Raw genomic sequence first — 12,189 nt, forward strand, 5'->3', positions numbered from 1 at the left:
CGTGGGATAACATCCTGGAATTCTCTGAGGAAATAAAAAAAAGAATTTGTTCGATTCAGAATTAAGTAATTCTTATTTTTGCAGTGTGTATTAGCTTCTTGATTTTCATTAAGAAAAAAAAAACCTCAAAGTAGATTGATCTGGCTTAGGCCTAATTTTAGGTTCTAACATATTTACCTTTACATTTATTTTCTAAAGCTACATATCTGATTAAAGGCCTAAATTGGCCAGAGCACAAGCAGCTCAGGCATAAGTCCGAGCTGTTCCCACGTACCATGTCACTCTGGGTTGCCTTTGTCTAGGAACAAGTATAGCTAGAATAAGCTATTTCGGTACACTGGACTAAACGCCATGGCCTATATTGAAAGATGTTCTGTGATATAGCTTTATGAAATTTATTATTGTATCTACTACAGAGATACAATCGAAGATATTTTCCATTAGATTTCACTGCACATTTCTGTCTGAGTCAGTCACATTTTTCTGAGCATTTTTGTTGTTTTCACCACAAGGATTTATCAAAATTATACTGCTAAAAAATCTCTGAGCTTTGTATATACCTCTTCTCCACTCCTGCAGTCACAAATATTGGACATCGATGGAGGCCAAGTCTCCATGAAGTTCACTCCTGATTTAATATCATATTTGTACTCTTGTTTAGTCTTTTTTCTCCTCTACATTTCAGTTAATCTTCCCTATTTTCATTTTCTGATATTTTATATAATCATATAACCTATCCCAATATTTTAGTAATAAGATAAAGAAATGCATCATTTTAAAAATATGTGTTATAAATATCTAAATGTTCATCAAGAATTTATTACCTGGTAATAATTATTCTTAATTATTCTTCAAAGTGTTTTATTTTTAATTCATTTAATTTTAAATTAATTTAAATTTTATGGGTATATATACATATTTCCAGGGCATATGTGATAATTTGATGTAGCCATATAATCAAATCAGGGTTATTGGAATATCTATCATACAAAATGTTTTGCCTAAAAATACTGTGAATTCATAGGATTGAAGAATTCTGTCTGCTAAAAGAATTTTCTATTTTATGTATGCAAAAACTACACAGAGTATTTCAATGGATTTTGCTAAGACATGGAACCTCTTTTTAGAAGATTAATTTCTAGAAAGCTTGTGAATAATTATTTATAAAAAGAAATTGTTACTATTAAAAGAACATTCCTAAGGTCTTACTTTTGGCAAGTGTTAACCACCCTCTTTATAGTGGAGTAACTAATTCTTGAGAATCAATGCTGAGAATGTGTTCATTGACTCAGTTATGACCCACATACTCAGAAACTAGAATTATAATGATATCAATTTAGTGGTGACTCTTGCAAATTTGTGCTTGTCCTCAGCAAGATTGACCCTCCTGAGTCAGATCTCCTTGTCACTCAGGCTGACTAATTGAGTCATCACTGGAGATAATTCGATTCCATCATGATGTATTTGGATGAATATGTAACATTAATTAGCAGAGTCTACCTGTTACATGGAGCCTTGCTATGCATTGAAATAGCATACCTGATACCTGAAATCTCACTATTGACAATATCTTTTATTCTATAGTTTAATCTATACAGGATTCGGTTTGCATTTTTCTATTCATTACTTTGACAAACTTCATTGCATATGATATTGTGCTAACCACTTTTATTTTAATCTAGAAAAGTAAGAAGGTAATCCCTTCCTTTACACCATAAAGGAAAAGGTAGCTCAATCAACAGATTATTTCAGTATATTTATAAAATGGTAAGTTTATGAAAGGCATGAGCATATTATTCTGGGAAAAAGATGAGAAATTATTGATTCCAAGCTATATAATCAAGGAAGGATTCCTGGAAGAGGTGAAATTTATAGTGAATTCTGAAAAGGTGTCTAGAGCTTAAGAAGAAAGAATGGGTGATGAACATTATGAGTAAAGATAGGATGTTGGGAGCTGTGTTTGTGGAAAGGCAAGGGAAATAAACACAATTGTTACTATCACGTTACTACTATTTCTATTACAACTGCATAACACTATGGATCTACATGTGACTTTCTACTGCTAATTTGAGAATACTGCCTCAAAATCTCATGCGTACGTCTCTGTCAAACTCTATCAAGGGGCCTCTTTATATCTTGTGTGGATTCATATGAATTTCCTTATCAGTTAGCATTAAATTTTCTGGTCTCTTCTATATAGAATATTCAGCCCTTTACGTTTAGGCTTAGTGAATTCAATTAATCTTAATCTAGACAGGGATACTGTTAAGTGTTGGGATCAAACAGTGAATAAACTATCTAGCATAGGTATGAACAAATAAACAAAAGACAGAGGAGGAACAAGCATTCTCTAGCCATATCTTTAAAATAAAGCATAAAGTGGTGGTGATGTATTCAGTTCTAGAACAGAAGGCACTAATCAACACCCATCCAAGCCCCACAGGCCACCTTTGTTCTTCTCCCTTAAAAATATAGTTCTTACCGATGACTTTGCACTTGATCTTAGTCAAAAGGCCAAGAGGTGATCTCACTGATGGCTTTTGACAGATAAAGACAAAACCACCTCAGTTCTACAGGAGAAGAAGAGAAAGAGTGGGATCTCAGTAGGCCACATGTGAGATTCATCCACCTGGCATTCTTTATTGAAGAGAATGAGGAAGGGAGTTAGAAAGGGCTTGGCGTTATTCTAGAACATGGTGGTCTGTAGTGGAAGACCAAATTTCTTTACCAAAGAAATTGACCAAAATTCTTTGGTCCAAAGACCAAATTTCTTTACCCTCCTTAACCCCTTACTCCTCCCACAGTTGGATGGGTAAAACATAAGGGAACGGTAGGGTGTTGGTAATAAAAGAGTTGTGATATTATCTCTTGAAATATTTTCACCTTCATGCAACAGGTGAGGTGAGTTGAGTGTGGGACTGTGCTGACTGGATTCTACTCCTTTTGGAGAAGGCTTGGAAATACGCAGAATATCCTAAGGCTAGAACTCTGAGAGAAAGTCTTGTTTTCTAAGATTCTCTTTTCCTTATCATTGAAAAAGGTGTTAAACGTGGGCCTGGGAGAGAGAAGTAAAGAAGCTACTTGAATCCTATCAATCTCTAGACTGAATAAAAGAAGCCCTCTTGGATTCTAGTCTAGCTTACTAGGTGAGATAAGGGTTTTGTTTGGGGGGATGGTGGTGGGCAAGAGCCTTATGTTTGGAAAAGATAGATTTTATCTTGCTTTATCTTCAAAGCACACATCTTCTTCAGAAGTCTCATGGAAGGACAGGACATGAAGATTTTGGAGATCTAGGGTTTTGGCCAAAGCCCAATTCATTATCAAGCAACCCTCTGTATGTGGCTGAGAAAGACATAACTCATACACCATCAGATGCATTGTGAGGCAGAGAGGACCGCAAGTCCTTGACACCAATCACATTTTCTCCTTGAGGGGAAAATAAGGTAGATTCATGGCTTGATGCATTCATCATAAGAATCTGATAATTATTTATAATAAAGCAGTAATAATTATTAATTATGAATACAATTGTAAATAATACTATTATGAATATTATAAATCTTCACTATGAATTACAGAATAGTAAGCACAGATATAGTCTTTATACAATTGTATCAATAGCCACTTAATTAGTTGCAACATCAAGGCCACACAAAATTGTGGAATGGTAGCAAATCATCTCCTCAGAAAGGTGTCCAGTGCCCAGTGCCCCTTGCAGCTTTTCAGCAGTAATTCTGTAAACTTTCATTTGGCACCAATTGTTTAGCAGCTAATAAAAAATGCTGATGACTAACCCATTTGAGAAGCTTAGTAACAAGCCCGGCTGCTCAAGCAGGGAGTTAATACCTCCCCAGGCTGCTCTCACTTAAAGGTTAATGCATTCAGCATCCAACTTTGAAGTCCCAGACATGTAACCAGAAATTTCTCATTTTTAAATTATGGATAGTCACCAAAAGACAAGGAAAACACTTGAAGATTTACTTGGGAAAGACTACTAGAGCTAAAATAAACACACACACACAAATGACTAAAGCATAGAAATGGCCTGAAAGAAGAGAGAGAATGTGAACTCTGGAGAAAACACACCTATTTAAGAATCCCAACTCTATGACACACCAGCTGCATGGCCTTGGGCAAGTCACTTAACCTCCTCTGAGCTTTAGTTACGTCAACTATGAAGACGGTTATAATTATTATTGCTTTGTTTGGTAGATTGCAAAAATGACCACAATTTCCATCCGTCCCTGTCTTCATGCTTATTTTGCAATATGTGGAGAGCCTTTTATTAATATGTGGAGTTTGTCTCTCTGCCTTTGGATCCAGATAGGCCTATGTCTTGCCCTCCAGACAATAAAATGCAGAGAAAGACACTTTGTGCCAATTCTGAACCCCGAATTCATGCATATTCTGCTTACCCTATGGGATCCCTGCTGCCACCAGGGGACCCAATCTGGGCTACTGTGCTGCATGATGAGAGTCACATACCCCAGGCACCCCACCATTTGGCAGGTAGTTATCCAGCAGATACACGAGAGAGGATATCTGTTTTGGTTATTTATTACTGCAAACAAACAATCCCAAAACTTAGCGGCATTAAATAAAATGAAATACCGCTTACAATCATGTGGGTTGACTGGGCTCTTCTGGGTTCCTCTTCTGTATCACACGATGTTGGATGGACTGTAGTTATCTGGGAGGTCTGTGGGATTGGAACACCCTAGATGGCTCTCACCTCTGGACGTCTGGTGCCGCGGTAGGAAGGCTGGGATCCTGGGACATCTGCGTCTCCCTACTTTCTCTCTCTTTCTTTCTCTCTCTCTTGCTCCCTCCCTTCCCTTGAGAACGTTTCTATAGCTCCAGGACAGACTGTCGGAGACACTTTCTCAATAGCTCTCTTCCACCTGGACCGGACTCTATAATAATAAACACTTTATATCTGCCCTCCTCGAAGTGCTGTCTTTGTCTCTGTCATCCCAAAGCTTCCCTGGGAGAACTTGCTGCTGTATCTCTATATGATTTTTCCAGCATAATAGCTGAACTTCTCACATGGCCACTCAGGGTTTTTAAAACAGTAAGAAATGGAATCTGTCAGCCTTCCTTAAAGGTTAGACTCAGATTAGCACAGTGTCACTTTGTCTGCATTTTATTGATTTAAAGAAAGTCACACAATCTGTCCAGATTGAGCGTGAGAAGGGATAGCAGAAGAGCAGAGGGACCAAGAGGCAGAGTTCGTTGGTGGCCCTTTTGAAGCCTAGCTGCCACGTCACTTTAAGCTAGCCAGCTCTAGCCTCCTCACCCACAAGCCTGAATAAATAAACCAGTGTTGCCCAAGACTGTCACAGATGGGAGCTGTTGAGTTTAGACAAATGTGGGGCTCACAGAAGTGTGAGCTCAATATATTGGTGGTTGTGCAGCAGTTGATAACTTACACACATTTTTTGGTGTATCAATATATAAGGAAACATGCCAGACACAGTGGCTTATGCCTGTAATCCTAGCACTCTGGAAGGCTGAGGCGGGTGGATTGCCTGAGCTACAGGTTTGAGACCAACGTGAGCCTGTGAAAGACCTTGTCTCTAAAAATAGCCAGGCATTGTGGTGGGTGCCTGTTGTTCCAGCTACTTGGGAGGCTGAGGCAAGAGAATCGCTTGAGTCCAAGAGTTTAAGTTTGCTGTGAGCTATGATGCCATGGCACTCTACCAAGGGTGACAAAGTGAGACTCCTTCTCAAAAAAAAAAAAAAAAAGTAAGGAAATAAATAGAAGGAATAGAAAGCACTTAGAACCTTTTCTATACTTATTAGACCTTTATGTTTAAGTCTGAATTATATATTAAATTATATATTAAAGTATTTTTCTGAGCCAGGTGCAGTGGCTCACACCTGTAATCCTAGAACTCTGGGCAGCTGAGGCTGGTGAATTGATTGCTTGAGCTCAGGAGTTCGAGAACTGCCAGAGCAAGAGCAAGACCCTGTCTCTACTAAAAATAAGAAAAAGTACCTGGGTGTTGTTACAAGTGCCTGTAATCCTAGCTACTTCAGAGTCTGAGGCAAAAGAATCACTCAAACCCAGGAGTTTGAGGTTGATGTAAGCTATGGTGCCATGGCACTTTATCCATGGTGACAGAGAGACTCTGTCTCAAAAAGCTGAAAATAAAAAAATAAATTGTTTATATGAGCAGTCATTGAAGACAGTAATTTCTTCAGCACGACAAGATCTAATTTAGAGAAAAATTTCTCTCTAAGGCAATGTGGCAAGATTTTATTTACCTGGCAGTGAAAATATCAATGATCATAAAATCCCTTAATGAATCACTATCTGCAGAGGTGACCACTCACCACAGGTGCTTCTAGGACGCTGCTGCTATAGGTGCATATGTCTTCCTGACGACCTGGTTGAGCTCTTTGTGGCCAAGCTGAACAGTGCTCTGGGGCAGAGTGTGGGAGGAGAAACTTGCTCCTCTTCCCTGCATGGGGCTTCACATGAATTCTGCAGAATGTAATTGTCTGTGTCCTGAATTTCACCAGATTTGACAGGTATCCAGTCCTTCCTGCTGCAGAGGAGGATGTTAGCCTGTCATTTCTTCCCTTTCTCTGTGTTCTCTTTACTGCCTGTTTGTGAAGCTCGTTGGGGGAAAATGCTCTTCCAATAGGAACAAAAACATCCTACTGAGTATATATTAATAGAACCACTGACTCTGCACAGTCAAGTTCAAAAACCCCTTTTGCACGTATGAAGAACACCCAGAATCTATAGGTGTAATTCCCAGTGATTAGAAACTGTGATTCCAACAAATACTGAATAATCAAATAAATGAATAAATAGCTAACTGAAAACCCTATATACACACAATAGAAGCTCAGTAAATGTTTGTTAAAATGGTAGTAGTATCACTCAACAATCTTTGAGGTCATTTCTGGTACCAACATTTTGTAAAATATAACCTTTGCTCTTAGGAAACCTTCAGGGTAGTTCAGGGACTACCTCGGCACTACTGATATTTTGTGTTGTGAAGCACTAAGCACTGTAAGGTTTTAGCAGCATGTCTGGCCTCCACTTACTAGATGCCAAGGGCAAACATCCTCTCAAGTTGTGACAATCAAAAATTTCTACAGTCATTGACAAATGTATGTAATATATATTTCTATTTAAATCTTTAAAAAATATTGTTGAATATTCATTAATTCTTGAATTACGCTTTTAAGTGCACTTGAAAATTAGAACTCACTCAAGAAGTTCACCCATGAGTCTCATTTATGAGAGCTCTTGGCCTCAGATAATCAATTAGAATCCATTCAACATTTATAGCACTGGGAGTCAGGCACATCCTTCAAGTGAAAGGGCAGGGGAGTGACAAGCTTTCAAGGAATCTTGTTCAAAGATTCGTGATTCTCAGTGGCAACATGCACCATCTCAACAACAGGTGCCCTGTATTAGGATGTTGCCCTGCCTTCCAACAGGAGATGGATTTGTTTTCAGAGGTCTATCCTATTACATTCTCAACCTTGCTTGAAAATAACGAGGCAGTTGTTCCTACAATTTCTTTAAGACCAGGCTTCATCCATCAGATTATGTTAGAGGGCCTGTGGGTGGAAAGTTGTAGTTAGAAATCTGAAGCCTTTTGGAAAATTAATCACAAAAGGTTCTTTGAGGATGGATGAACATAGAAAATAATGCTTTCTCTATGAAAGGAAGGGACTAGTATAAGTGTGGGGAAGGCATGTGAGCCCTAGGTGGAGTTTTTGTAAGTCTCAGAAGAGGGCAGAATTTTATTTATGAGGAACATGGAGAAATAGCAGGTCTTAAACCTATAGAGGTGCCCAATTCTGGGCAAAGTCAGTAGCTGACGTGTGTGTGAGAAAGGGAGAAAGAGAGGGAGACAGAGAAGTCAGAGAGTGGGAGGAAAGGACTGTCCTCTGAGCTCTAGCATTTCACTTGAGGAAAGACACAAACGTGGCTACCTTCTGGTTCCAAGGCAAGCACTGCACAGAGCCATTACCTTGGAGTCAGGTAGTTCTGAATCAGAATCCCATTTCTATTAGAATCCTATTTTTATTGCTCACTGGCAGTGTGACCCAGAGGTAGGTAACCTCTATGACTTATTTTATCATACAAAAAAGATGAGGATAATAATAACTACCCGCAAGGGTTGCTTATTCTTAACTCTGGTGCTCATAAGGAGGCTGATGAGAGAATATCCAAAAGGTGTTATGGATGGAAGCTTCAAGCTGCTTTCTGGCCTACTAGGTAAATGAACTTGGAGTTTTGGGTATTGCATCTTGTTATTAAATAAATATGTGGTGATACTATCTCCATTGCCCCACAGAGAGGATATAAATGATTCACTTGTGCTTGACAAACCCTATGTCTTTCCAGTACTATTTTCCTATTCTCAGACATTTCCTAGAGCAAAATAGGACCTAGAGATTAAAAAATAATTTGAGAGGAAAGAGATTGAGAGTCTTCTACCATTACTTTTTAAGTGTCAACATGGTGAAAACGTATCTGTTGAATTAGGATGGTCTGAAGGTGGTCAATCAGCAAAACAAGAACCCCGTGATACATGCCCAAGAGCTGGGGACCAGCAGGTATGAGTTGCTCACACATGTTCAACACCAGGGCATACAGTTTTACTCATACCAGGTTTATTGGTTAGAAATAATGATTTTTATTTCCTGTGATATATCCACTATGCCCTTACCTATAGGATGTGAGTAAGGCAAGGTCTAGAGTTGACCAGTCAGAATTGAAATTCTATCCATTTTTTCTCAAGAAACAGAACTCATCTTCCCATGTGTCTTTCCCAATAATTCTTTGGGAATTATTCAACACAAGGAAAGTTAATTTTATCTGGAAGCTGAGAGCTTGGAGGTAGAGTAATGTGACTGGAAATCGTGCTGTTAGATTGACTTATCTTTTATCCAAGAGCAGGAACGAATAATTCAATAAAGTGGTTTTAAAAGGGTTGAAGGAAGAAGGTATGCAGTTCCTTTCTGCTTGAAACCTACCAAGTCTAATCAAATAATGGAAATAATGTTTTATATGATTTTCATTATTAATCTAGTCACTGAGTGAATTAGAGTGAATTAGACTGAGTGCCTATGATCACCACGATAGCATATAACTAGAATATGTATAAAAATTAGAAAGGAGTGTGATATTCAATGTCAAATAGCCTGGGGTCAAATGTCAATGGATCGGAATGTTCCTTTTTTCTTTATTTTCAAAATCAAAAAATTTATAAAGATGATAATTTATTATTCTATATGCTTTTGAGGCACAAAATTATTCTATGATTTATGAATATAATCCAGAATATTTAAATAAAACTTGCTAACAGATCTAACTTAATGTTTTTTGTGGTGAGAACTTTATAAATTTACTCATTTGCTGCTTTTAAAATGTATAATACTGTATGTATTATTAACCTGTTTACTATGCTAGACAATAGATCGCAAACAAAACAAAACAAAACCATATTCCTATTCTCTGAGAGTTTGTATTCTTTGACTTACCTTTCCATTCTCACCACCCCACCCACAGTCTCTGTAACCACCATTCTAATCTCCACTTCTGTGAGTTTGATTCTTTTAGATTCCATGCACAAGTGATATACAGTATTTGTCTTTTTTTGCTTGGCTTATTTCCCTTATAATGTTCTCCAGTTCCATCTGAAGTGGAGAACAGTTTATTCAGCTGAATGCACCACATTTTCTCTATCTGTTCATCTGCTGATGAATACTTAGATCGATTGTAAATATCACTACAATATCATGAGCATTCAGACATCTCTTCAACAAACTGACTTCAATTTCTTTTAATGCACAGAAGTAGGATAACTGGCAATTCTGTTTTTAGTTTTTTGAGGAACCTTCATATCATTGTCCATAATGGCCATGCTAATTGACATTACCATTAACAGTCAATGCTTTTCTCCATATCCTCTCCAACACTTGTTCTTTCTTTTTCTTAAAAATAGTTGTTCTGACATGTGTGAGATGTGATAAAATTAGCAATATTGAGTTTTTTTTCATATATCTGTTGGCTGTTTGTATGTTGTCTATTTGGGTTCCTTGACCATTTTTTAGTTGGCATTTTTGTTTTTTTGCTATTAAGTTGTTTGAATTCCTTTCACACAAAGGAATATTGAATATTTACTTCTTATAAGGTATCTGTCTTGCAAATATTTTCTCCCAATCTGTAGGTTGTCTTGATACACTGCTAATTGTTTCCTTTGCTGAGTAGAAGATTTTTAGCTTCCCATTTATCTATTTTTGTTTTTGTTACCTGTGCTTTTGTGGTCAAATCCAAAAATATTATTGCCTAGTCCAGTGTGCTGCATAGTTTTGTTTCTTATGTTTTTCTCAAGCACTTTTGTACTTTCTTATAAAAGTCTATTTTTAAGTCTAATCCATTTTTAGTTGATTTTTGTATGATATGGTGTAAAACAAGGGTCCAATTTCATTCTGCTATATGAAAGGGTCCAATTTCATTCTGCTATTTTCCCCAGCATCATTTATTGAAGAGACTGACTACCCTTTTCCCATTGTGTATTCTTGGCACCTTTGTTGAAAACCAATTGACTGCCATGCATAAACCCTCATTTATTTCTGAGCTCTCTATTCTGTTCCACTGATTGATGTGTCTGATTTTTTGCCAGTACCATGGTGTTTTACTTGTAATTGCCATAGCTTTGTATTATAGTTTGAAATCTGGTAGTGTGATACCTTTGACTTTGTTCTTTTTATTCATAATTGTTATGGTTATTTGAGGGTTTGGGGGGGTTCCATGTGAATTTTAAAATTGCCTTTTCTATTGCTATAAAAATACATTGGAATTCATTTGCATTGAGTCTGTAGACTGCTTTGGTATTGTGGACATTTTTGCAATATCAATTCTTCTAAATCATAAACCTGAGATAGCTTTCCTTTTGTGTCTTATTCAATTTCTTGGAACAAGATTTTATAGTTTTGAATGTAGAGCTCTTTCACCTCCTTGGTTAAGTTTATTCCTAAGTATTTGTTGTAGTTATTATAAATAGGATTGTTCTCATGATTTTGTTTTCAAATAGTTGTTAGTATATGGTAATGCTACTGATTTTTGTGTTTCAATTTTATATCCTGAAACTTTATCGACTAATTCTCCATTCCTAAGCCAGGAACAATTGATCACTTATTTTTGGTCAATACTATGTTATCATGTGTGTTTATGATTCTATTTCTCTCATAAACTGCGAGCTACTTGAGGCCAGGGACTCAACTTTGGCAATAACAAATGTTTCAAGAAAGAAAGAAGGAAGAGAGGGAGGAGGGGAGGAGGTGTTGTTATCCTCCTTTATAATAGAGAAAGCTGAGACTTGAAGAGGTTAAAGCCGTGTTTCTATGCTCTCTCTTATTCTCAGATATAAATGATGAAACTAAGGCTTAGGGAGTTTTAAGTTGTTTATGCCAAGGTTAGAATATAAACTCAAAGCTTTTAATCAAATCCACTGTAGTTTAGTGTGGAGGAATTTACGTCACATTGGTTCACAGTTTGGGCAATGAAGTCAGGTAACCTGGACCCGACTTCTTGGTTTGATCACTCACTATTGTATAACACAGGACATGTCTATGAAGTTCTTTAGTCTGCATTTCTATCACCTGAAACAGAGAAAATGATAGTGACTATCTCTTGAGATTATTGTGATGATTTAAGTGAAATAACCCTTGGTATTGTGCCTAAAACCTGGTTGTCAGTCAAATATTAACTACTTTCATTCTCATTTCCTGCTGTACCATAGTCAAATAGTTCTGCCTTAAGCAAATGGTTGTGACTGATTTCACATGAGAGAAAGCACTGGCAATTCTCGTCACCTTTGCAGTCCTGTAATCAACATTCAGGACTTGGTTTTATCTAGATTTAATTCAAAGTCAACATTTCCACAAGTCCACCCTTATTCATTGCTTCCTCTAATGTCCACCACGTAGTAATTATAAAGAGAAGATATTTTAACATCCCTGGGGTACTAATGTAATAAATAATGGCTTCTCCATCTTTTGAGTCTCTCTTTCATTTCTGCCTTGTTCTAAGACTGAGAAAAAGAATTAAATCATTTTCAAGAATATTCACAATCATAAGAATAGTAGTAGTGATAATGTCTACAGTTTAGTCTAACACACATACAAGTGTCAGGTTTTTTTTTCCCCAAAATC

The sequence above is a fragment of the Nycticebus coucang genome, chromosome 13, assembly GCF_027406575.1.
Source record: "Nycticebus coucang isolate mNycCou1 chromosome 13, mNycCou1.pri, whole genome shotgun sequence".
NCBI lineage: Eukaryota > Metazoa > Chordata > Mammalia > Primates > Lorisidae > Nycticebus > Nycticebus coucang.